The 26268-nt window shown below is 40.5% G+C and overlaps 1 pseudogene; it reads left to right on the plus strand.

The window, feature by feature from the left end:
* The window catches only part of LOC127669341 (zinc finger protein 431-like), a 140522-nt pseudogene that overhangs the window by 49683 nt on the left and 64571 nt on the right, over positions 1-26268 (plus strand).

The following is a 26268-nucleotide window of genomic DNA, read 5'->3' on the forward strand; positions in this document are numbered from 1 at the left end:
GCATTATTTGTTCTTTGTATTGTATGTTTTGATTATTATTTAGGGAAGAGACTTCATGTTTTGGTCCATTCTGTGAGGTGTTTTGATTATTCTTGTGCTTTGTTAGATACATCCCTCTTCAGGTTAGGAAACTTTTCTTGTATGAATTTTTTTGTCAATACTTTCTGAGACTCTGATCTAATGTTCTTCCTCTATTCCTAGTCTTCTAATGCTTTGACTTTTCACAATGTCCTGGATTTTGTGGATATTATGTCAGGAAGTATTAGATTCATCAGTTTTTTCTGATGTGTCCATCCCTTCTATTGTATCTTCCATGCTTGAGATTTGTCTTGCATCTCTGTATTCTCTCAGTGAACATTGCCTCTCTAGTTCCAATGTGCACTCTAAAATTTTTATTTCCAGTATTTCCTCAGTTTGTGTTTGCTTCATATTTTTTGTATTTCTTGGTCTCGAATAGTTTGTTTCCTTCAACACTTGGTTTATGATTACTTTATTTATAGATTTATTGGTTTCCTCCACTTTTTTGTTTGTGTTTTCCTGGCTGTCTATGAGGTTTTTATTGATTTCCTCAAATTGTTTTTTCCTGGATTTCTGTAAGTGATTTAGCCTTTTCCTCTTAAGGACCTCCAGGAACTTCTTGGCTTCAAAGCCTTTATCTCATAATGCAGCTATGTTGGGATATTTAAGAACTACTTTGGTAAATGGACTCACAGTCATTAACCAGGGAGCAATCAATGTTTGTCCTTATTACATCATCTTTTGCCAACATCATGGAATAGAATGGTGCTATCACTTCTCAAAGTGAAAAGATCCTTTTCATGTGGATGAACTTGATATACAATAGTTTGTTTCCATACAATGAAATTTCTTGTGGGGACCTCCTAAGAAACCATGATAGAAACAGAATGAATACTACCTAGTTGATTCTATCTTTATTTGTTTAAAAATCAATAATCAATCTCAAATGCATTACTGCTATTATCTCTTGTTTGATTTTATTCCCCAATAATTCCAGATAATTAAGAATCCCTTCATGCTTTTTTTTTCAAGTCCTATTGATTATTTCTGTTTCCCGAAAAGTTGCCTGTAGCTGAGGCTTCCTCTTTTCATGTAATTGAGAATTGCTTTGAGCAGTCCATAATTTCTCTGCTGCTCAGTGCAGGAATGTGTGTCTTGCAACTCTTCCAGACTATTCATTGACTGTTCAGTAAAAAGTAATAATAAAACACTTAGTGGGTTCCTCCAAACTCTCTGTCTTTTCTTGGGGTTTAAAATGAAGAGCTTCCTGTGCTAGAATCAATTTCTAAGACCATCTTTGAAGCATGGTTAATCACAGTACAAAAAGGGTTGGAAAAAGAAGGTAAAAGCTTCCCTGCTTTGACTGTGATTTGCATTAGCAAGGAGTTGACAGGTAGTCAATTGTAGATGATCAATAAATGTCCTGACTGACCATTTCTCACATATGCATATTAGGCAATCAAGAATCTATATAAAATACTTTATGTTTAACCAAAATAATTTATGTTTTTTGTTAATTTTTTGTTAAAAATAATTTATGTTAAACCAAATTACTGGAGTAACACTGGTTCAACCAAAATAGGAAATCTAGGTATCATTATGTATTCCTATCTACAAGGAAAATTATTTTCAAGATTTAAAATATTCAGCTTGAGAGAAAAAATTATAAGCAAAATGTATGTGCTCTAATATGAAATCGTAGACTCTGGACATATGGCCATGAAGCCTGGTACATTTTACAATAATTTTGGTATTATAATTACATCATTTCTTTCCTGCCTTCCAAGATTACTTAAGAAAAATGCATAAAGCATAATAGTGGGGAGAAGAAAGGTAGATGGGGCTTCAGTTCCCAGACTTGGTGTCTGGGGTTGAGACGATGAAGGAGAGAGAAGAGGAAGAAGAATGGGCTATGGGATAGGTGGATTGGCCATGAGGACTGGCCCGGGGGTCTGAGCAGCCTAGGTAGAACATGGCAAGTCATATCTCACTGTTATTAACAGGAACTATACAACATTTTCTGCCCAACTCTAGAGTTTAAAATCTTATTATAAATACCAAGTCTTTTGTGTCTTTTATTTTTACCTTTATGATTCAAGTGTAGTAAAAAAATAAGTAAATAAAATAATATTTACCACAACAAGGTATCTTTAATTATTGTTTCTCTCTGATGATTGAAATGGATTGAAAATTAAGATGGCAGAGGATACTCAGTAGTCCTGGCTCTTGTTCTTTCCAAAAAGTGTCACAGTTTAATCAAAAGTAAAAGCTGTGACTAATAGTCTATACAACAAGTAAGTCCTACAATGTGTGATAATTTCATTCTAATTCCTATGGTTTTGTTTCCTCTTTGTTTCCAACCCATTTCCCCACTAAATGAAAGCTCAACTCAATCAGTTAACAAATCAAGCTACAACCCTAGATTGGGCAGATCTCCACCTACTCTATTTCCATCTATGTTATCCCATATAACTTGCAGTTTCTCCAGGTCCCCAGCTTCTTTCTCTGCTGCCTCTCTGTTCATCTTCTGTAGCTCCTCCCCCTCCTGTTTATCCCACAACTTGGAGAAATGGTACTTTGCAGATCAGTTTTAGCGTTCGATTTCGCAGCAGCAGCAGCTTCAATTCTCTAATGATGACTCAGTTTACCACTCAGAATCGGTTTAGGGTATAAGGTAAGTCCACATCTTGAGGGTTCTCCTTATAGCCTATGAATGAGCCATCTGTCTTCAAAAGGACGTATCTTTGCCTACAATTTCTTTTTATATTCTCCCAGTTGCCATTTTATGAATCCTGTGCTTCTTTTCCACCTGTAGGTTCCACTAAAGAGGACTCTGTTTTATAAGATTCTTTGGAGCAACTCCTGTTTATGTTGTCTGGAAATTGGCAGTTTGGCTCATAGGTCATCAGGCAGTGGCAGATCGAGTCACTCACAAACACCTCATGGATACATCAGCAGTCCAGTTCAGTAGATTCAGGTTAGCAACAATGGTGAAATTCCCCCTCTTCTGAACCCAACCTTCTTTCACTATGGTAACATCGCTCATGATGCCCCCCCCCCCAACTTGGTCAAAGTAGCTACATGTTTTTTTTTAAATATAGTTATTAAATACATATTTGTGGTCCACATACAGAGGTCACACATGGATCTGGAGGCTGTCTAGTAGGGGAAGGACATGAAAACCTGCAGTCTAAAAGATACATAACATAATGGCCAGTATGAGGTTTTGTTTTCTCATTAAGCAGCAGCATAGCCTGCTTTCAAACAAAACACTGACATTGCTTATCTCAAAAGAAGCTTAGTAAGGTGGAAGCAGAGATTGAGAGCTAGGGCAAAAGCATCAGGAAATGAGAAAGAAATCAGAAGGATGTAGAGCAGTTCATAGCCTAGATGTCAGCAGTGTGATGAACAGTGAAGAGAAGAGGCAGCTAGGTTAAAAAGTGACTTAGTGCAATCCTTACTTCAGAAGATGAGCACAACTCTTGGTACATGGTGTGCAGTTACTGATCTAGTAAATGTCTTTTCACCACTATTTCTCCATTAATATCACCAGAAGCAATTTGCTTTATTTGGCACCGATAGTCATATACCTTTACAGTTTTGCCTTGAGAATATATTATGTGTGCGGCCCTGTGTCATCAATAAGGTAGAAGGGATCTGATCATCTGTGTCGTCCAATACATATGCTATTCATGCTCTAAACTGCACATTATGTAGAAATTACCTAGAGAGCACAAGGTGTCAATTAATTTTGAATCTTTGGTAACCCATAAGGGCATCAGAGGACTAAAAATAAATTCAACTAAAATGTAGTAATCTTCTAATTCAGTACAATGCTTAGGAATCTACTAGTGTAGGATATACAGACATATTAATTCCTAGGTGGAAGATAAGTCATTGCACTTGGCCACTCCCACAACAAAGAAAGAAGCACAACATTTAGTGTGTATAACTCAACTCTGCAGACACTACATTCCTCACTTGGATTTGTTACCCTAGCCAGTATACCAAGAAGCCAAGAAAGCTGCTAGCTTTTTGCTGGGGACTAAAAGGAGGAGAAGGCTCAGTAGCAGGCTTCTCTACCTGCTGGCTGCTGTTCAGGCTGCTCTACCAGTTTCATGGTCAGATAGTAATGTCTTTTGGAGCTTTGACAGACCCTTATAATGAACCATAAGTTTTGAATATTGGACCAATGTTCTACTATCATCACCTTAATACAACTATTTTCCCTTTTAAAGACAGGTCTTGTCCTGCTATTCCTTGTTTGTGGAAATTGAGTATGTTGAGCCAGGGGAATTTTAGTGATCCCCAAATAGACAAACAATGGAGAGAATCCGACACAACTCAAATCAGGGTCTTTATTCTATTAGAGCTAACTTGGGTCCCCTCCCCCAATGTATCACCACCACACATGATTTTGATGGTGGGGGAATCTTTAATATCTATAAGGGCAAGGATTTAGGGTAAGCATCAAGCAGGGAGTACATGTGCAAGCATCTAATTGAAAATCTACTGTAGCCTTTAACATAATTGGCTGGTACTTGGAGTCATTTCATAAATTTAACTTCTGCTCCCATCGGCATTGATAATCATTAGGCAAGGGATGGGTTTGTAAACTGGGGACACAGGTTTGTTGGGGTAATACCCTGAGACAGTGGTCTTGTGGAGGGTGTAACCTGGAAACTCTGGTCTTGTTGAGGATTAACCTACAGACTGAATTTAGGCTCAGGCTTTGTTTGGGGCAACTTAGAAACTATTGCTAGGTATCAGCCTGTGAGTTTACCTGAGTTCAAAATAATGTCTGGTTCTGAAAAATGGAATCTGACATTAAAAGATTTTTCATTTTAGTGAGGAATGGAAACGCAGATATTTTAGCTTCTGTATTCTGAGACCTGGCACCACACTCTCATGAAATCAGGTGACAGTAGATTCTTATTATCCATGATTTTCAGCACCATTCTGGAGACACACAATATCTCTTGTTCCACACAATGACCTCTGATTCACTGTCAGTCTCAGGAATCAGATTCTTTCTAGGGATCTTTACAAGAACAGAGCACTGCAAGAAACATTTCCTCAGCATTCTCTGAGGTCTCCTGCAGTAAACAGCAGCACTAATTAACCCTCTCCATGCCTGCTTCTGGACTCTGTGGGAATTGTATATATGTGGTACAAAGTATTTCAGCAGTCAGAACACCCATGTATTATAAAATGTTCTTATTCAAAATATTATTTTAATTGTTTTATATAAATTATTATCGACATCTACAATTCCAGTTCAGTTTTTATCATGTGAACTCTTCCTCAAGAGACACTTCTCTTGAACTAAGATTTATTTTAAATAGATATTGATATGAATGATAATTTGTTAGAGATTTTTGTTTGGTTTGATTTTTTGTTTTTGATTTTGTTTTTATTTTTGGGTGTTGTTGTTGTTGTTGTTTGTTTGTTTTTGGCTGTTTTGTTTTATGATACAAGGCTTCTTAGTATAGTCCTGACTGTCCTGGAACTCACCCTATAAACAATGATGGCCTCAAAATCAGAAATCCACCAACCTCTGCCCCCCAAGTGATAGGATTAAAGGTTTTCACCACCACTGCACAGTGTGTTTTTGTTTTATGTGTGCAAAGACCTGGTCTGATTAACAAGTACTGTACAAATAGACTTAGTGTTCATGCTTATAATCCCAGCACCCAGAAGATGGAGCAGAAAGAAAACCATTGAAGAATATTGTTAGACAGGACACAATGAGTTTGAGATCATCCTGGGTCACAGTGCATGAGTAAATACATATAATGAGAACAGCACATATGTCTTTCCCAGCATGAAATGTTAACACTTGTCACGTGGCTTCTCTGTGGTCCTCATTCCTTCTTTCCTTTTGGCCTGGACTTGCTTTGGATAGTGTATAATCATAGTAGTTTTCAAATATCCTAAACTTTGTGGTGTTAACCAACAAGTTTTCAACATACCCTGATTTAAACCAAATTGCTCCCTCTCTATAAAGTTCTTTAACTTTCACAAAAGTAGAGAACATGTTTTGAAATTGTGGTTTAGTGTACGTTTCAGGGTGGTTTCTTTATAAAGTGTATAAAGCACTTGAATAATGACAAGGTCCTGATGTGGTCATAACTTTTATTTGTGTGTGTCTGTGTTGAGTGTGTTCCTATTTTCTCTCGCTCCCCCCCTGCTCAGTCTCTCACTCTCGTTCACTCTGTGTGCTTAGTCAAGCTCTCTCTGTATGTCTGTGTGTATGTTTTATCTGTGAACATTTGAGTATTTATGTGTCTGTATGTTTGTATGTGTCAGGGAGCACGCATGATTAGTGTAATGGGGGGCTCAATCTATTAGTTAGAAGTGCTCTCTGATAATGGAATGATGTTTTATATTTGGTAAATAGAGATTTCAGATTTGGCATCAGAAAATAATAAGGTTGACCGGGTTTTCCACAGCTGTGCGCAGACCCTGCTGTGCTGAGGTAAATCACGATATGTTCTTCCATCCGGGACACTGAGACACATCTGCGTGTGACAACGAGGATCAGTAGTGAGGATTTATTTTCTAAATAACAATACAAAATACCAAACCCTGAATCCTGTCATATCTGTGACCCCTGATGTTGTCTCCTGTGATATTACCCCCTGAGACCCTAGGACCCCTTTACCCACAATATCCCACTGTGACACCCCAGAGTTTACATGTGATATCTGGGTCAGGTGTCAGGTCAGGGTTCCCATGTTAGGTCAGGGGTTGCCCTTGGGGTCCAGGAACACTCTGGAACCCAGAGTTTACCCCTGCCTGTCCCCTCAGAATGTGACCTGTGAGGCCATAGAGGACCTACAGCGGTAACAGTGAGAACAATTCAGAGAGGACCAGGCGTGGGCTGTGACATCATTGGGGGACACCCGAGGTCTCAGGAGAAGCCCTGTTTAGTGTGGTGGGGTAAAACAGACTGCAGAGGGGGCGTGATCAGGGCTGGGAGATGGAGGGGCCAGTGTCCTGGTCAAGTCTGGGTCACTGGAGAGTGTCATCAGGGACACAGGGCAATTGATTTCAGGGCCACAGCAGAGAGTTGGAGTCAGAAAGCACTGTAGTGGTCATGTAGGGGTCAGAGGTCATGGGTCACATGTGATATCTGGGTCATGTGTCAGGTCAGGGTTCCCATGTTAGGTCAGGGGTTGCCCTTGGGGTCCAGGAACACACACCCATCCGGGACTCTTAGTGATCCCTGGCCATACACAGATATGCCACCCCACCTTGCCCCAGTGACAGCTGTTTTGCCTGGCCCAAATAGTGCTAGCCCAGTGTCAGGGTGCAAGGTGGTTCATTCTCGACCTAAGGACCCCACTGTATCACTCCTGGGTATAAACCCAGAAGATGATCCAACATGTAATATGGAAATATGCTCCACTATGTTCATAGCAGACCTATTTATAATAGCCAGAAACTGGAAAGAAGCCAGATGTCCCTCAATGGAGGAATGGATACAGAAAATGTGGTATATTTACACAATGGATTACTACTCAGCAATTAAAAACAGTGAATTCGTGAAATTCTTAGACAAATGAATGGAATTGGACAATATAATGCTTAGAGAGGTAACCCAGTCACAGAAGAACACACCTGGTATGCACTCACTGATAAGTGGATATTAGCCCAGAAGCTCGGAATACCCAAGACACAATTCACAGATCAAGTGATGTCCAAGAAGAATGCCACTCTGAAGTTTGAAGCAGCTGCTCACTCACATCAGGTGTATAAATAATCAGGAAGCCAAGAGCAATGAACACCTGCTGCTGCTCAGCCCCTTTTCACACACTGCCCGGGATCCTAGCCAGGGAATGGTGTGGGCCACAGTGGGTGGGGCTTCCCACACCAGTTAAAATAACCCAGGCAGTCCCTTACAGCCACGCCCCGAGGCACCTCACCTTTGTTAGGATTTTATCTAAACTCCGCCCCCCCAGGTACCAGGCAACAACCGGGTATGCCCCACCCCACCGTTACCTGACAACAGTCAGTTAGGTCTGGTGCACTATAAAAGGGGATGCCTGCTCCTCCCCCTCTCTTATTCTCTCACTCTCACCTTCCCTCTTGCCCCTTCTTGGGTTCCCCTCCCTTCTTCTCCCCTCCCCCCTCTCTCCACGTGGTCATTGCCGGCCTCTGCTTCTCTACTCTCTCCCTCTCTCTGCCTTTCTATGCCTCTACTACCCTCTTAATTCCCTTCTCCATGCCCTGAATAAACTCTATTCTGTACTATACTGTCTTGTGTCTGGTAACCTCAGGAGGAAGAGAAGCCTTGGCCTGGATGTACTGAGGCACCCCATACCCCCACACCGCTGTTAGTACATATTCTCTCACCTCTTTCTCTTTTAATGATCACAACACCCCTGGCCACTCCTGATTTTATCCAGTAGACAATTGAGGTTAGCCACCCTGGGGGCTTTGAAGCTCGGTCTATTTATCTAGACACTGTGGTCCTCTATCTTGCCTTGCAAAAGTATATGAAATCATTTTTTCAGAAAGTAATAGATTTTTATATTTAAAAGTATTTTATATTTTATATTTCTAAAACCTACTTATTGGAATTTGTGCATGTACTAGCTTTCCAACCAGATCTTTTTTTCTTTCTTTTCTTTTCTTTCTTTCTTTCTTTCTTTCTTTCTTTCTTTCTTTCTTTCTTTCTTTCTTTCTTTCTTTCTTTCTTTCTTTTTTCTTTCTTCCTTCCTTCCTTCCTTTTTTTTGTTTTGTTTTTGTTTTTTTTTTGTTTTTTGCATTTGTTTTTTTCGAGACAGGGTTTCTCTGTATAGCCCCGTCTGTCCTGTAACTCACTCTGTAGACTAGTCTGATCTCAAACTCAGAAATCCACCTGCTTCTGTCTCCCAGAGTGCTGGGATTACAGGCGTGTGCCGCAGCCGCCACCACCACCCAGCTTCCCACCAGATCTTAAATATATTGGGGACTATGCCTGACAAAATAGACGTTCAAAAGTTAAAAGGCTGTGTGGGTATAAACCAGGGCTAGAGACTTCTACATATTCTGCTCCTTGCTCCCCTCTCAATCCCCTCCTTACCAAGGGTAGTATTTTCCTTCATTACTGTAAATAATATGACTGCCCAGTGGCTTCGTTCCACATAGATCAAAGCTCTTTGTAATATTTACCTCATTTTCTCGCCTTGGTCAGGGAGCGGCGAATTGCTAGTTAGCCTAGGATGACCACTCCCACTCCACAGATGAGAACAAAAGCAAGGATTCAAGAACTGACTCGTGGGTGGAGAGAGCACCTAGTCACAGCCTGACAGGGAAGCATGGCTCCCTAATGACTATGTGGGTGACTTGGATTTCCCATATGGCATTTTCACCATGAGCATAAATGGTCTCAACCTCCACTCTTTCCCTCAAAGTGACTCCCACTGTTGATTTCTTCAAATCTCTGTGTAGGGTTGTCAGTTTTAAAGGGAAGTCAAGTATGTGTTTGGAGGAGGTGGTGCAGTATGGTATGTTGGAAGGGGGTGCCTCTACGAACCATGCTCAGGCAGTACTTCCCCATACAGTACCAGCAACAGGATGGTATAGCATAGAAAAGAGTTTAGGGCATAGAGAGTGGAGTTGAGGGAGTAGAGACAGAAAAAGGCAGAGAGAGAAAGACAGAGAGAGGAAGAAGAGGAGGGGAGGAAGAAGAGTGAGGCAGGTCATGAGCACATGGAGATGGTGGGAGGGTAATGGGGACAGAGGAGAAGGGGAATGGGCAGAGAGGGGGAAGAGGGTAAGGGAATAAGATCAGGAGAAGAGAAGAGAGTGAGGAGGAGACAAGCAGCCCTTTTTAGAGTGAGTTGTCATACCAGACTGTTGCCAGGTCAATGTGGGGCAGAACCTAGACAAAATGCAAACAGCCAGGACTACAGGACCTCTTAGAACTAAAGAAGGGAATCCTGGGGCCTGGCTGTGTGGCAAGCCAATGCAGAGTCTACACAGCATATTTTTGTCAATCTTCCTTGCTGAAAAATTGTGGTTCATGCTGCCTAACATTCATGCGAGTCACCTGTTTGATCCTTGATGGCCTCTGAACTAGGAATGCCATGACCTGTGACCCTGCTCAGTCCACACCTCTATCACTGAGCTGAAAGAGTATCCTGGAAGGAATTGACTCTGTGGTTTGAGGTTGTGTATAAAGTATCCTCGAGAACCACATCCAAAAGCAGATTCAGGGAACAGGAATCCCCTAAATCAAAATGTATGGAAAAACATAATTCCTGTCTACCAGTAGAGCTTTCTTAAATATTAATTAAATGGGAATCTTAGGTGAACATTTTAACTCCTGGTTTACAGTGACTGTTCAAAAACATTTGTTAGGAGTATAGGGGTTACTTTTTTGTTTTATTTTATTTCATTTTTTGAGACAGAGTCTATGTGGCTCTTTCTGTCCTGGAACTCATTATGTAGACCATAAATCTATCTGCCGCTGTCTCAAGAATGCTGAAATTAAGGCAAGTGCCACCAGGCCTGGCTGTAGAGGTTTATTATATGCTCAAGCCTTTCTATTCAGTTCTTAATTTCAAAAGCTCAGCAGGACTGACCATTGGCCTGTCTCTTCCTGTTCCAGAACAATCCATCCATTCCTAGACTGTGCTGAAAGTCTCCTATGTCCCAGGAGTTACATCAGAACTGGTGGTATTTCAGACATGTTTTCATCATGACAGCAGCTTGGCCTGGTCTCCCGCCACTCTCTGCTCTGCTAGGACTTCTCAACCAGCGTGGGTAGTGTTGGAGGTGTTGGTGACGGCCTTGGAACACAGCCTCAGCAAAGTAGCACTTGACTGAGAGCCATATGACTGATCATTCCGGAGTCATGAGTTCTGGGATGCCTTCTATTCCCACCTTGGAACAGACCAGGCAGTGTTGCTGACTGAACTGTGCTTTAAGGTCAGCCAATGGTCAGGCCTGTGTGGCAGTAGGGACCTTTCTTCTGCAGAAGGGGAACATGGTCACAGTGTAATGAGTAAGTCTCATTCTGAGTAGGTATGTGTGTTCATTGTGTGTCCAGAATGGCTTTCACTCAAAGCACTCTGACCACAGAGCCTTGCTGTGGGACTTCACACTCACAAGATGTGTGAATCTTGAGACTGCTCTGCTGACAAATATTCATCAAGAGCTCACTGTGCACCTGTGTTTCCATTGGGGTGTATACCAAAAGCAGATGCCGTGAGAGGATTTGTTGAGGAGGGTCCCACACCCACCCCACCCCCCCCATGAGGATGTTTAGAAAGGTGTGGGTTCAGGGCCACACAGGATGAAACAGTAACCCGAGTCCCAGGGGGAGCCTCTGTGTTACCAGATCCAGCCCTCACAACATAATCATCATGGAATGCTCTCAGTGCATATTTGTGGGAAGCCCAGCTGAAGGGACCTTTAGCTAAGGGACTTCACTGCTCGTGTGTGTGTGTGTGTGTGTGTGTGTGTGTGTGTGTGTATGTGTATGTGTGTGCACAAGCACACATGTGCTTGCTGAGAAGAAATCAGAAGAAACACCACCTTCTTTAGCTGGCTTTCCTTTTTTTCTCTCATTCTCAGCGTCCCCATGGATCAAACTCACCAGAAACCTGGAAGCAGTTGCCATGCAGTACAGTTTTGTGGGTCTGTTATATGGGGCAGATGGCAAAAAGGAAAGAAACCGGAGCAGGTGTGGGTACCTGGGACAGTGAATGCAAGATATAAAGATCCATGTTAAATTGCACACTGGGCAACAACTCAGATTATGTGGCGACCAAAGCTCATACAGTGTTTTAGAATCTGCCTTAAGCAAAAACGCAGGCCAGGAGTGGTGGCTCACTCTTTTAACTCAGCTGTTGGGAGTCTGAGGCAGGTGGATCTCTGTGTGTTTCAGGCCAGCCTGGTCTACATTGTGAGTTCTAGGACAGCCAGCTAGAGTTCCATAGTGAGACTGAGTCTTAAAAAATGAAAGCAAACAAACCAACAAAAAATCTAATTGGTCAAACCATAGCAATAACAAGAACATCACCAAACCCGAGGCCTTTCCCAGTGCTTCAGAAGCTGCAGATCCAAAGTGCAGCTTGAAGCCTGCGCTTCCAGCCTCTAGGAAGGAGATGGTGACACAGAGCAAACTGATGTTATACAACAGCAGCTTAAATACTGCGGTGGGTTAAGTAAACACCAAGATGTGTTTCAGATTTAAGATATTTGAAATGAGTCTCTTCTTTTATTTCATTTCTTGCTTTTTTTTTTTTTTTTTTTTTTTTTTTTTTTTTTTTTTTTGGTTTTTCGAGACAGGGTTTACCTTTGTAGCCCTGGCTGGCTACCCTGGAACTCACTCTGTAGACCAGGCTGTCCTCAAACTTGGAAATCCACCTGCCTCTGCCTCCCAAGTGCTGGGATTAAAGGGATAAATGTGTGTAAAACCACTGCCCAGAGCCACAGTAGCTGGTAAAACAGCAAGCAGGCTGCAATCCACACTTCCCAGAAGCCCTGGGACTCAGAGGAACATGACTGCAGCTCTCCCCCGCCCCTTAAGGGTTTAAAGACTACAGTTCCCAGCATGTATCATTATAAGTATCACAACTTCCGGCATGCATGCTGTGGTGACAGGGGAGTGCTGCCTTCCTCTTGTCCTGCCTGCCCCAATGCTTGCAGCCAATGGGAAGGCTCTGACCTACGAGGTGTGGTGTTGTCATGAGTCTAGGGAAGCAGATAGCCTTGGTGTAAAACTGAGCCACATTGTGAGGTCTGTGTGTGTGTGTGTGTGCCTGTGTGTGTCTGTGTGTGTGTGTGTCTGTGTGTGTCTGTGTGTGTCTGTGTGTGTGTTTGTGTTGGGGAGGCCACACTAGTCTTGATCTAGTGACCCATTCTTTTGCTATTGTCTGATCGTGGAGGTTCACCATTCTTTACATCTGCATATATTTTTCCTTCCTTTCTCCTCATTGCTTTTGGAGCAATTTGGAAACACAGCTTTGCCATTGGGAAGGCGGTGGTGAAACTTAGCAGATCATTGAAGAGCTTCATTCCTTTCCTTTTAAAAAAATACAAAATAAAACTAGAATTGCCCATCTGTTGATTCTGGAATTCAAAACAGTGAAAATAAATGTATATCAACAATTTATCATCAATATTATTATTTTGCATTTTAAAGACAGTTGGGTTTTTTTGTTGTTTTTTTGTTCTTGTTTGTGGGGTTTTTTTCTGTGTATTCCTGGCTGTTCTGAAACATGCTATGTAGACCAGGCTGGCCTTGAACTCAAAAGAGATCCACCTGCCTCTGCCTTCAGCGTGCTGGGACTAAAGGCTTTCACCACCACCACCAGGCTTAAGAATCCAGGAGAAAGGCATTTCACTTTTGTGGTTACATGCTGATCATCATGTTTGGGGAAATTTAGAGTTATGATGAGAATTAAGTATCTGGGTGGTTAAGATCATGTTCATCTTCCTGTAGAAAGGAATGTGAGTTGAGATCACTTAATAATGCCTTTCCCTGTTGTGCTACCACAGATGGCAGATGCTGCAGCTCCCCCAGCATTGCTAATGTAAACCATGCTGACAGCAACGTGGGCTGAGCTGGATAACACGTGTGTGTTAGGCATTAGGGCTTCTGCACAGCACCAGTATCCAGTACAGATATCACTTTGATAACGGTAATGACTGATGCTTATATCTGGTGTGGCAGAGGTGAGGAGAGTTTATTTGTTAATCAAATGAGAATGTTGTGTTGATGTGTTAAGGAGGGAGCCTGGCATCTAATCAGTTATTGAGTGCTCAGGGAATGGTTATATGGAAAGCTTCAGCTAGGCCTTATTTAACAATACATGAATATATTTTAAAAATATCAGCAGTGTGTTTAAAATGTGGAGAGACACTAAAATTAAATTTTTTACAGGAAATAGGACAGCCTTTCCTCTTAACTTTGAGAACTAACATAAAATAATAATGAATGAATCACCCATTTGTCTAGAAACGACAAAGATATATAAGTTATGAATTTTTCCCTTAAACGTCTCCATAATAGACATGGTATGAATAGGATTTGATTTGAAAACTAAAACCTTAATTTTTTTAATCACATTTGGAAGTGAGATTTACCTTGCAATCAAATGCAGAAGTGTGACTCCTGAGACTCATTCTTAAGGAATCATGCAGTGAACTTGCTGGGAATTAAAGTGCTGTTGCTTGTCAGGGTGAGATGAGGCTGTGAGGGAAGATGATCTGGATGAGTCCGCACTAATCCTAACTCTAACCCTAGTTACTGTAGTGGATGGTTCTTAATTGTACTTTTTGAAGTGAGAAACCCTTTCTTAATCTTAATCTTTTGAGATGTTCTGATCTACCTTTGATCTAGTCTGTAGATGCTTTTTGCAACCTACATATGGAAAGGACATTTTTGGTTTTTGTATTATTATTAATTTATTTTACAAAACAAAGGTGTTTTTTTTTTTTTGTATTTTACAACTGGCATTAGGAAGTACTTATTTGTTAAGTATTCTGGTATATAATGAAGACCGGTGGTAATATCCTGCAACATAAAATCAAAAAGTCATGATATGTCTAAATTTTCTTGGCTGACAGCCTTTATAGGAACATTCAATTAGCTACACTTTGTATATACATAGAAAGATTCATTTTCTCTATGATTCAAGATATGCTTATCTAGAAAATCTGTACTAATCCAACTTTGTTTTTTCTCTACTTTGCCACTGATGAAAATTTGCTGACTAGTAATAGTGCTCAACAGTGATTCCCTTATGTTTCTAGCTTTTCTCATTGGGTTTTTTTGATAACTATCATCTGTAGAAGGGAGCTTCTGTTTTCCTGAGCCCAGCATTTAGCCATAAACAAAAGTCTAGTTTTGTTTTGTTTTGTTTTGTTTTTGTTTGTTTGATTGATTGATTGATTTTTCTTTTTCTTTTTTTTTTTTTGAGACAGGTTTTTTCTGTATAGCCCTGGCTTTCCTGGAACTCACTCTGTAGACCAGGCTGGCCTGGAACTCAGAAATTCACCTGCCTCTGCCTCCCAAGTAATAGGATTACAGGCACGCACCACCACTGCCTGGCTAAAACTTTTGTTATTGAAAATCTATCTTTAAATTAATAGCTAGTGTCATGCATTTGGTCATCCATTCTTGGATAAGATAGGTACGTTCTAGTCAACTTGGGTAATAATCTATGCAAGTTATTCATCTTGATTATGGGAAGAAGACACGTGCTTTGAGAAAATCTCAGGCAAGTTCAGAAGTGTGGACCACTTAATGTCGTGGTTTACAGAGGGAAAGAACTGGCAGCTGACAGGTCAGAGCTGGAATGGTGTGTCCTCCCTCAGGACTGGGTGGGGTGAGATTCCTCTTGGATACTTCTTTCAATTGCGAATGGAGTGCAAACCACACCTGAAATCTGGGGGGTTGGGGAGGTAGGAGGTTGAGCCTAGGCCTGAAGCACACTTTAACCAGAGGAGGGGTAGGAATCACTAGCCAATCAAAGCTGCCAGGCAGACCTGCCAGGCAGACAAAGAGGCGGGATCTTCCTGGTGCCTTTCTGTGTCTGTGGCTGCGCAGGCTTCAATGGTTCTCTGCCCACTGCTCTGAGCTCTGCTCTTGGGTGCTGTGATGGCACCTCAGGGAAGCTCTGAAATCAAGACAAGGTGAGCAAAGGATGTCTGCCCACACTGGAGAGGAACCCACAGCTGAGTGGTGGATGCTGGGGTTGTGGGGCCCCTATGGGTTTGGATCTGAACTATCAGCCCGATGTGACAACCTGTGAGGTTTCTAGTGGTGTTTCTTACTTGATAATTCGGGTCATGTCCTCTTAATAACTTAAGTATCATGGTTGATTATAATGCTATCCAAAACACCTGGAAAATTTGCTTTCTTGTAGAAGCACAGACAGTTCTGTGACTATGCAGCACCTGTGATTTAACCTTTTTGTTTTTATAATATACATAAAGAAGGCAGAAATAGGACTGGAGAGATGGCTCAGATGTTAAGAGCCCTGGCTGTTCCTAAACATGAAATGAGTTTAATTCTTACCAACCACATGGTGGCTCATACCAATGTAACAGGATCTGTTGCCCTCTTCTGGCCTGCAGGAATACATGCAGGGAGAACTTTGTATAAATAGTGGATTAAATCCTTAAAAAGAAGAAGATGGATATGAATCTAATCGTTCTGAATTCATACATTACTAGTTTTTGTTTTGTTTAATTTGTTATTATTTTTTCTGGTGTAATTTTTTTGTTTATATTTCTTTAACTGATATGTTTAGTATTTTGATTATTATGTGGAAAAGGTCTCTTTCCCAATCTGTTTGGTAGTTTGGATGGTTCTTTTACATTAAGAGGCACGTTCTTTAGTTTAGGAAAGTTTTCACTTATTATATATTTGGAAATGTTTTGTAGATATTTATGCTGATTGATCTTCAAACTCGCCCTCACCCTCTCCTTATTCTGAGGTGTGCCCTGTTGCAGTGCAGGCTTGAATGGTTCTTTGTGTCCTGCTCTAAGCTCTACTGTTTGGTGCTGTGAGGGGACCAAAGGGAAGTTCTGAAATCAAGACATGGTGAGCACAGTATATCTGCCCACAATGGGGAGGAACATGGGGCTGAGCAGTGGGTGCTGTGGTGGTGGTCCTCTATGGGGTTGGATCATAAGCATCAGCCAGATGTGAACACCTGTGAGGTTTCTAGTGGTGCTTCTTACCTGCTAGTTCAGACCATGACATCTTAATAACTTCAGCATCATGGCTGATTGTAATTCTGTTGAAAACATCTGAACCAGTTGCTTTCTTGTAGAAGCATGGGTGTTTCTGTGACTCTGCAGCGCCTGTGTCGAAATCATTTTTTCTTTTATAGTATACATTAAGAAGGCAGGATAGGGCTGGAGAGATGGCTCATATGTTAAGAGCTCTGGCTGTTCCTACAGAGGTCATGAGCTCAATTCTTAGCAACAACATGTTGGCTCACAACCATATGTAATGTGATCTGGTGCCTTCTTCTGGTCTACAGGAATAACTGCAGGGAGAACATAGTATAAGTAATGAATCCCTTAAAAAAAAGAAGATGGATATGTATCTAATAGTTCTGATTTCAACCATTACCAGATTTTGCTTCGTTTAGTTTGTTATTTTTTTCTGCTGTTGTTTTTTTGTTTATATTTCTTTAACTTATATGTTTACTGTTTTGATTATTATGTGGCAAAAGTTCGTTTTCCCTATCTGTTTTATATTTTTGATGCTTTTGTTCATTAACAGGCACCTCCTTTATTTTATGAAAGATTTCACATATTATTTCATTTGAAATGTTTTCTAGACTTTTATGCTTATTGATCTTCTTCTTCTTCTTCTTCTTCTTCTTCTTCTTCTTCTTCTTCTTCTTCTTCTTCCTCCTCCTCCTCCTCCTCCTCCCTCTCTCCTCCTCCTCTACTCCTCTTCCTCATTCTCCTTCTCCTCCTCCTCGTCCTCCTCCTCCTCCTTCTCCTCCACCTCGTCCTCCTCCTCCTCCTGTTCCTACTACTCTTTCTCCTTCTCTTCTCCTCCTCCTCTTCTTCCTCCTTTTCCTCCTGTAACATATCCTGAGAAAATAAACTAAATTAAAATGGAAGAGATATGATGCAAAGGAGGTTTTATGAGGAAAGGGAGAGGACTGATAACTTGTCTATGGTGACTAATTTTTCTGGCTGCTATTCCTTATCTTCCTATGCTGGTGTCTAGGCATCTGCATTTGTGATGATTATAGGGCTATGTGCTGGATACTCAGCTTGTCCTGTTTAAGTGGGAGATTATTGCTGGCTTATAGTTTGTTGTCTAGATTATCAGAGAGTATTGACTGAGTGTTGCCTCTTTGACTTAACTGTTTGGTGGGTATATTCAAGAGGGAATGCTGGCTCATGTTGAAAGCTGGGAGAGCAGGTGGGCAGTAAGAGATAATCTTAGCAATGCACAAGAATACATAGTCAGTAGAAAGGTGAAGCTGCCTACATTTCAACATTTCAGAACTACAGTCATCTGAAGGAACCTCAATTGAGTATGTGCTCTCATCAGAATGGCTGGTTGCTAAGTCTATATGAGATAGTGTTGATGAGTGAGATGGTAAGGTTCTTGAACTGAGGGTGACAATATTCATAAACAAGTGGGCCTGGTCTGGATGAGAGAGTTACCTGAGCATGGGGCACTGACCAAGCAGGAGAGAAAGCCAGGACACAATGTTTGTCCATGCTTTTACCTTCAGTTTTTAGCTTCAGTTTCTACGCTAAGCTCCCAAACGGATGAACTGTGGTCTGACAGAACCATTCACAACAACCGTTCGTTTATTTCCTCAGATTCTTTTGTTCAGAGGATTCCAATAGCAAAGTAACAAGTTAGAACAACCGAAACATCGAAAAAATCATTATCAACAAGTGATTTTGTTGCTGTACAGAATCTAGGTTCTCTTTTGAAAGAATGTAGACATTATCAGAAATTGAAGAGGCAAAAGCTATAGAAAACTATTCTTGGATCTTAGTCTGTTGTTCTCATACGACGTGGGAGATTGGAGTATTGACAGTATGCAGCCAGAAATATTGAGATCATACAATTTCAGATGAAAATAGACACGGTAAATTTTAGTGAGAGGTCATTGTGTGATAATTTGGCCAAAAATCTTTTCTCCTTGGCTTACACATTGAAAGACTGTGTGAGGTAAAATCTAAAAATAATGGGCTGACTTCTATACTTTCATTCTAGTAATATGTATTTGTTCATTTCCCCCACTCATTTATTTATCATTTATTTATTTAATTTAAATTCCATTTTCTACAATCCCTCCATTCAACTTAAACAGTTATTCATCCCTCACTCCTCTAAGGGGGGGTGCAGTCTACTTGAGCATTTGCTAAGAACAGAATTTCAAGTCTCTGCATGGTCAAGCACATCCTCTCTTACTGAGTTCAGAGAAGGTAGCCAAGTTAGGGGAACAGGTTGGATAGACAGACAACAGCATAAGGTGCATCTCCCGCTTTAGTTTTTGTGGGACCCATGTGAAGATGGATAACATATGTATTGCATATATGGTGTGGGTCTCAGTCCATCCTGTGTATTCTCTTTGGTTTGTGGATCAGTCTTCTAATGTCCAGGTTAGATGAATCTGAGGGTCTTTGAATGGACTTCCTGTTCCTTCAGTGGCCTTCAACCCTCTCCCCAAAGACACCCTAATACTGTCCAATGTTAGGCTGTGGGTCTCTACATCTGTTATAGTCTGGTTCTAGATTCAAACTCTCACAGGCCAATGCTGCTAAGGTGCTGCCTGAAAGTATTATACAGTATCCTCAGTAAAGTTAAGGTTTGTTGCTTGCCCATGGGAAGGGTCTCATGTTGGGCAGGTTATCGCTAGGGCATTCCTTCAGTCTCTGCTCCATCATTTTGATTAAATTTCTTGTAGACAGGACAGATTTTGACTGGCAATGGTTTGGGTTCAGGTGGTGTCCTTAACTCTCCACTGGGGGTCCTACCTGACTGCAGGATATGACCCTCTTCAGGGTCCATATCTCATTTCCATGCATTTCAGCTAATATTACCCCCATAGACTCCTGAATATCCTCCATTTTGTCATCTCCGGCACATGTTAAATATACCCTACCCTTTGACCACCATCTACTTCAGATTTCAATTTATTTTCCTGACCCTCTTGACCTCTCCTGTCTGTCACCTCACCTGTTCCTGTTCTCTCCCCTTTCCCCTTTCTTATCTGCTCTCTTATCCAGTTCTCTCTCTTCCATCTGCCTCCTATGTCTGTTTTATTCACCCTTCTGAGATTGAGCCACAGGCAATTGGATCTTCTTTCTTGTTTAGCTTCTTTTGCTCTATGACGATTAGTGTGGATATCCTCTACTTTATATTCAATATTCACTTGTAAGTTTGTACATACATGATTTTCCATTTATGTCTGTGTTATCTCAGACTGGATGATAGTTTCTAGTTGTATCAATTTGCCTGTAAAGTTGTAATGTCCTTGTTTTTAATAGCTGAATTGCATTCAAATTTGGAAATGAAACACGTTTTCTGTATCCATATTTCAGTTGAGGAACATCTGGACAATTTCAAGTTTCTAGCTGTTGTAAATAAAACACAAATGAACTTAATGGAGCAAACGTTCTGGTGTGTATGTGCCTGAGCAGGAACCCAACATAAATTTTTTCCTCCTGTTAAGTCATAAATTATTTGAAGGAGTGGGCAAATTATTTCCTAGGTCCAGGAAAGTGAGTTAGTGCTATCCTTACTTCAGAAGATGAACACATCTCTTGGTACATGCTGTGCAGTTACTGATCTAGTAAATGCCTTTTTGCCACTACATCTCCATTAACATCAACAGAAGCACTTTGCTTTATTTGGCATTGACAGTGGTATATCTTTATATTTTTGCCTTGAGAATATATTGTGTTTGCATCCATATGTCATAACAAAGGTAAAAGGGATCTTGATCATCTGTGCCTTCCAATAAATGTGATATTAATTATCTAAAGTGTATATTATGTAGAAATTACCTAGAGAGCACAAGGTGTCAATTAATTTGGACTCATTGTTAACCCATATGGTCATCAGAGGACTGAAAATAAATCCAACCAAAGTTGTTTAGTAGTCTTCAAATTCAGTAAAATGCTTAGGAATCTAATCATGAAGGGTATTCAGATACATTAATTCCAAGGGGAAAGATAAGTTTTTGTGCTTGGCCACTCCCACCACAAAGAAAGAAGCACAATAGTTAATGTGCATATCAGGACTCTGGAGACACCACACACTTCATTTGGATTTGATACCCCAGCCAGTGTATCAGGTAGACCAGAAAGCTGCAAGCTTTCTGTAGGGAGTAAAAACAGGAGAAGGCTCTGGAAAAGGAGCAGGCTGCTGTGCAAGCTGCAATACCAGTTTCATGGTCAGACAGGAGTGTTGTTTGGAGCAATTGGCACACCCTTATTGTGAACTATAGGATTTGAATATTGGACCAATGCTCTACCATCATCATCTCAATCTCACTATTTTCTCTTTTAAATGCAGGTCTTGGTCTGATATTCTATGTTAGTGGAAATTGAGCAAGTTGAGCCAGGGGAGCATTATTGATCCAAAAAGAAGCCACACGCAGGAGCTGATCAGATGCAACTCAAAGCAAGATCTTTATTCTATTAGAGAGAGCTCCAGCCCTCTCCCCCAATGCACCACCATCATGCATGATGGTTTTGATGGTGGGGGAGCCCCTAATATCTATAGGGGCAAAACTTTATGGTAAGCATCAAGCAGGGAGTACATGTACAAGCACCTAATTGGAAAGCTACCTTGGCCTTTAACATAAATGACTGGTGCTGGAAGTCATATCATAAACTTAAACTCCTGCTCCCTTCTGCATTGATGGTCAATTGACAAGATATGGGCTCATAGGTTTGTTGGGGAGAATACTCTGAGACACTGGTCTTGCTGAGGGTGTAATCTGGAAACTCTGGTCTTGTTGGGGATTGACCTAGAGACTGGATTTAGGCTCAGGCTTTGTTGGGTGCAACTTGGAAACTAGTGTTAAGTATCAGCCTGTGAGTTTACCTGAGTTCAAAGTTATGTGTGGTTCTCTAAAATGGAGTCTGACGTGAAAATTTATGGCATCTCAGTGAGGAATGGCAAAGCAAATGTTTTAGCCGCTGTAGGCCAAGACCCGACTCACATGAAATCAGGTGACAGTAGATTCCTGTTATCAATGATTTTACAGCACCATTCTGGAGATACATAACTTCTCTTGTCCCACATATTGACTATCTGATTCACTGTAATTCTCAGGAATCAGATTCTTTCTAGGGATCTTCACAAGAAGAGATCACTGAAAAAAAAAAACAGGTTAAAAGATAAAGATATTTTTAAATTAATATGTTTTTGTCTGTATAATAATTCAAATATGTATATGTCATAATTTAAAGAACAGACTTGTTTTTCTTGTATGAGTGAGGACTAAATTCAATGTGAATAACATCTCTTGGTCTAGGAGTTTAAATCCCTTTAGAATTAATTTAGAACCTTAAGGGATACAGACTGTGTTATGTACTGGAATTTGGATAGGGATCAGTTAGATGCCATTTGGATATCTGTGTGTTTACTTATATCTTGTACTTAAAAGTAGACAATAAAATTTAAAAATATGCCAGGTGGTGGTGGCACACTCCTGTTATCCAAGCACTCTGGGAGGCAGAGGCAGGCCAGTTTCTGAGTTCTCAGCCAGCCTGGTCTACAGAGTGATTTCCAGGACAGCCACGGCTATACAGAGAACCCCTGTCTCAAAAAAACCAAAAATAAGTAAGTAAGTAAATAAATAAATAAAATTTGAAAATATATCCTTAAGTTACATATTCCCAAGTAAGATTTAAACCCATATTATTAATTTATATTTATTTTACATGTTTGGATTTATTGAATAAATATATTTTCATCATTTCAGGTAGCTGCTCGCAGCTCAGTTCAAATGGTTTACCGGTGCAACTGGAAGGAAAGCTGGATATGGGATAAGGGTGACAGGAGAAACATAGAACCAAAAAAAAAGATTTCCTGCTCAAAGCTCAACGTTTTATAAAGGTCTCCAAATACAAATAGGAGGGGCAAGACCCCTCCCCCAAAAGCTGGAAACAGGTCTGCAGAAATGGTTCTGCCTGCTCAGCAGGAGGCTGGCATCAGGTGGAGGCTATGGTTCTTGGAGAACAATGGGCTTCACCTTGGTTTGAGAACTCCATTCTAGGTGTGAAGCAGTGGCTAGCAGAATTTTGAAACTCCTGCTCAAAAAGGCTGGGGATAGGGCACACTTTCATATAAATATATAACTTTAATGTCATAAGAATCAAAATGAAATAGGGCCATATTAGCAAGTTTAATTTAATTGTAATCCATTTGCTATTATGTACATGATATGAAATACAAACCATGATCTCATGTGAATGGTCTATACACAGGAAATAAAATTACCTATTTTAGTAAGCCATGCATTTTTGTTTATTTATAATAAGGTAAAAACTATTAGAATAAGAATAAATCAAAACAGTAAGATGTAAAATGTAGGCCTGGAGAGATGGCTCAGCAGGTAAGAGCACCGACTGCTCTTCCAAGGTCATGAGTTCAAATCCCAGCACCCATATGGTGGCTCACAACTATCCATAAACAGATCTGATGCCCTCTTCTGGTGTCTAAAGACAGCTACATTGTACTTATATATGATAAATAAATCTATAAATAAATAAATATCTTTTTAAAAAAAGATGTAAAATGTAGCCGGGTGGTGGTGGTACACACCTGTAATCCCAGCACTCTGGGAGTCAGAGGCAGGCAGATTTCTGGGTTTGAGGCCAGCCTGGTCTACAGAGTGAGTTCCAGGACAGCCAGTGCTATACAGAGAAACCCTGTCTCGGAAAAAAAAAAATCAAAAAGAAATCGAAACAAAACAAAAAACAAATCCAAACAACTAAAAAAAAAGATGTAAAATGAATAATGAATAATTATTATAATTTGTGTAATAGGGATACTGTTGATTCACTGAGACCATCAAGAATAATGATGGCCACCATTTTATCTTGTACCACCTGGTTATATTTATTAAAACTGTGGTGAAGACACATAGCCCATGCAATATTTATGACATCATTATAAAAGATGACTAAAAAGTCCCATGATTTTTTCTCTTATGAAGATCCCCAGGTGAAACTTAGAACAACTAAAGCAGTATTAATTTTCTGTTGTATGTGAACTACACCCCATAATTATGTAAAGATATTTCCCATCTGGGAATTCAAGGTTCTTGGTTAACTTACTTTCCACTTTCATTGGGGCAGGAAATATTTTAATGTTCTAAAAAACTAGTACTAGAAAGAGAGATGAGTAAAAAGATAGAAGCTGAGTTCACTTAGCAAAACAAACAAGTCCTTTGACCAAACCCCGAGTCTTACCCTAACCCTGGCATTTCTTCTTTGTGTAATAGGGTTACTATTGATTCAGTGGGATCATCAAGAATAATGATGGCCACCTAAACCTGACCCTAATCCTGGGGATTATCCTAAATCTCTAATCCTGTCTTAACCCCTTAAATTCCTAAGCAACCTAATTATAAAAACCCTTATCTTGAACCTAACCATAACCCTCTAATCTCCTAACACTAACTCTAACCCTTTTTACTGTGGGAGATATTTCTTAATTATGTCTTTTGAAATGAGAAACTCTTTCTTAATTGAGATCTGTTGAGATGTTCACATCCATCTTTGACCTAGGCTATAGTTGCTTTTTGCAGTCTACACATAGAAAAGGTCACGAAAAGGTAGTTCTTTGTTTTTTGTACTTGTACTACTTAAATTTCCTGAAGAAAGGTGAATTTTCTTTAACACTAGTAGTAGGAAGTACTCATTTGTTAAGTATACTGGTATATACTGAAGATCAGCTGTAATATCCTGCAATATGAAATTAACCAGTCCTTGATTTTTCTAACTTCCCAGGACAGACAGCCTTTATTGGGACATTCTATTAGCTGCCCTTTCTATATACATAGAAAGATTCATGAAAAATCTGTAAAAGTACAGATCTAGAAAATCTGTACTAATCCAAATGTGGTTTTTCTCCACTTGGCACTGATGAAAATGTGCTGACTAGTAAGAGTGCTCAACAGTTTTTCACTTATGTTTCTGCCTTTCCTCCTGGAGTAGTTTGATACATGCTTCATCTGTTGAAGGGAGGTTCAGTTTTCCAGAGCCAAGCATTTATCCATAAACAAAGCTATTGGTTTGTTTTTGTTTGTAGCTTTTTTCTTTCTTTCTTTCTTTCTTTCTTTCTTTCTTTCTTTCTTTCTTTCTTTCTTTCTTTCTTTCTTTCTTTCTTTCTTTCTTTCTTTCTTCCTTCCTTCCTTCCTTCCTTCCTTCCTTCCTTCCTTCCTTCCTTCCTTCCTTCCTTCCTTCCTTCCTTCCTTCTTTCTTTCTTTCTTTCTTTCTTTCTTTCTTTCTTTCTTTCTTTCTTTCTTTCTTTCTTTCTTTCTTTCTATCTTTTTAGGACAGGATTTCTCTGTATAGCACTGGCTCTCCTGGAAATCACTCTGTAGATCAGGCTGGCTTCAAACTCATAGATTCACCTGCCTGCGACACAAGTGCTAGGATTACAGGCATGTACCACCACTGCCTGGCTAAAACTGTTGTTTCTAAAAATCAATATTTAATGTTAGTAACCTGGGTGATGCATTGGGTCATCAATTCCTGGGTCAGATTTATATGGCCAATGCACCTTGAGTAAAGGTCTAGGCAAGCTGTTCACAATGATTATGGTAAGAAGACAAATGCTTTGAGGAAATCTCAGGCACAGGTCCTGGTAAGTGCAGGGTCCTGGCTCCGAGAGGGGAGGAGCAGGCAGCTGACCAGCCTCGACTGGAATGTTTCCTCCCACTGGGCTGGATGGGGTAAGATACCTCATTGAATCTTATTTCAAATGTTAATGGAGTGCAAACCACTCCTGACATGTTGAAAAGGTGTGGCCCTAGATAGGAAGCACACTTTAACCTGAGGAGGTCTAAAAGTCACTGGCCAATCAAGGGTGTGAGGCAGACGGCCAGTCAGAAAAAGAGGCGGGAACTTTCCGGTGTGTTCCATGTGGCTGTGCAGCTTGATTGATACTCTGTGTCCTGCTCTGAGCTCTGCTGTTGTTTGCTGTGTGGGGACCTCAGGGAAACGCTGAAATCAAGACATGGTGAGCACAATATATCTGCCCACAATGGGGAGGAACATATGGCTGAGCTGTATGCACTGGGGTGGTGGGTCCACTATGGGGTTGGATTGGAAGCATCAGCCAGATGTGACCACATGTGCAGTTTCTAGTGGTGCTTCTTACTTGCTAGTTCAGGCCATGACCTCTTAATAACTTCCGTATCACGGCTGTTTGTAATTCTGTCCAAAATATCTGGACTAGTTGCTTTCTTGTAGAAGCATGAGTGGTTTCTGTGACTAAGCAGCACCTGTGCCCAAAACTTTTTGTCTTTTACAATATACATTAAGAAGGCAGGATTAGGCCTGCAGTGATGGCTCAGAGGTTCAGAGTTCTGGTTGTTCTTACACAGTCCATGATTTCAATTCTAAGCAAGAACATGGTGTCTCATGACCATATGTAATCATAGGAATCTGGTGCCCTCTTCTGGCCTGCAGTAATACATGCAGGGAGAATATTGCATAAGTAATAAATTTATTCCTTAAAAAAAAAAACACAGGTATGAATCTAATAGTTCTAATTTCAAACATTACTAG

The sequence above is a fragment of the Apodemus sylvaticus genome, chromosome 19, assembly GCF_947179515.1.
Source record: "Apodemus sylvaticus chromosome 19, mApoSyl1.1, whole genome shotgun sequence".
NCBI classification, from domain to species: domain Eukaryota; kingdom Metazoa; phylum Chordata; class Mammalia; order Rodentia; family Muridae; genus Apodemus; species Apodemus sylvaticus.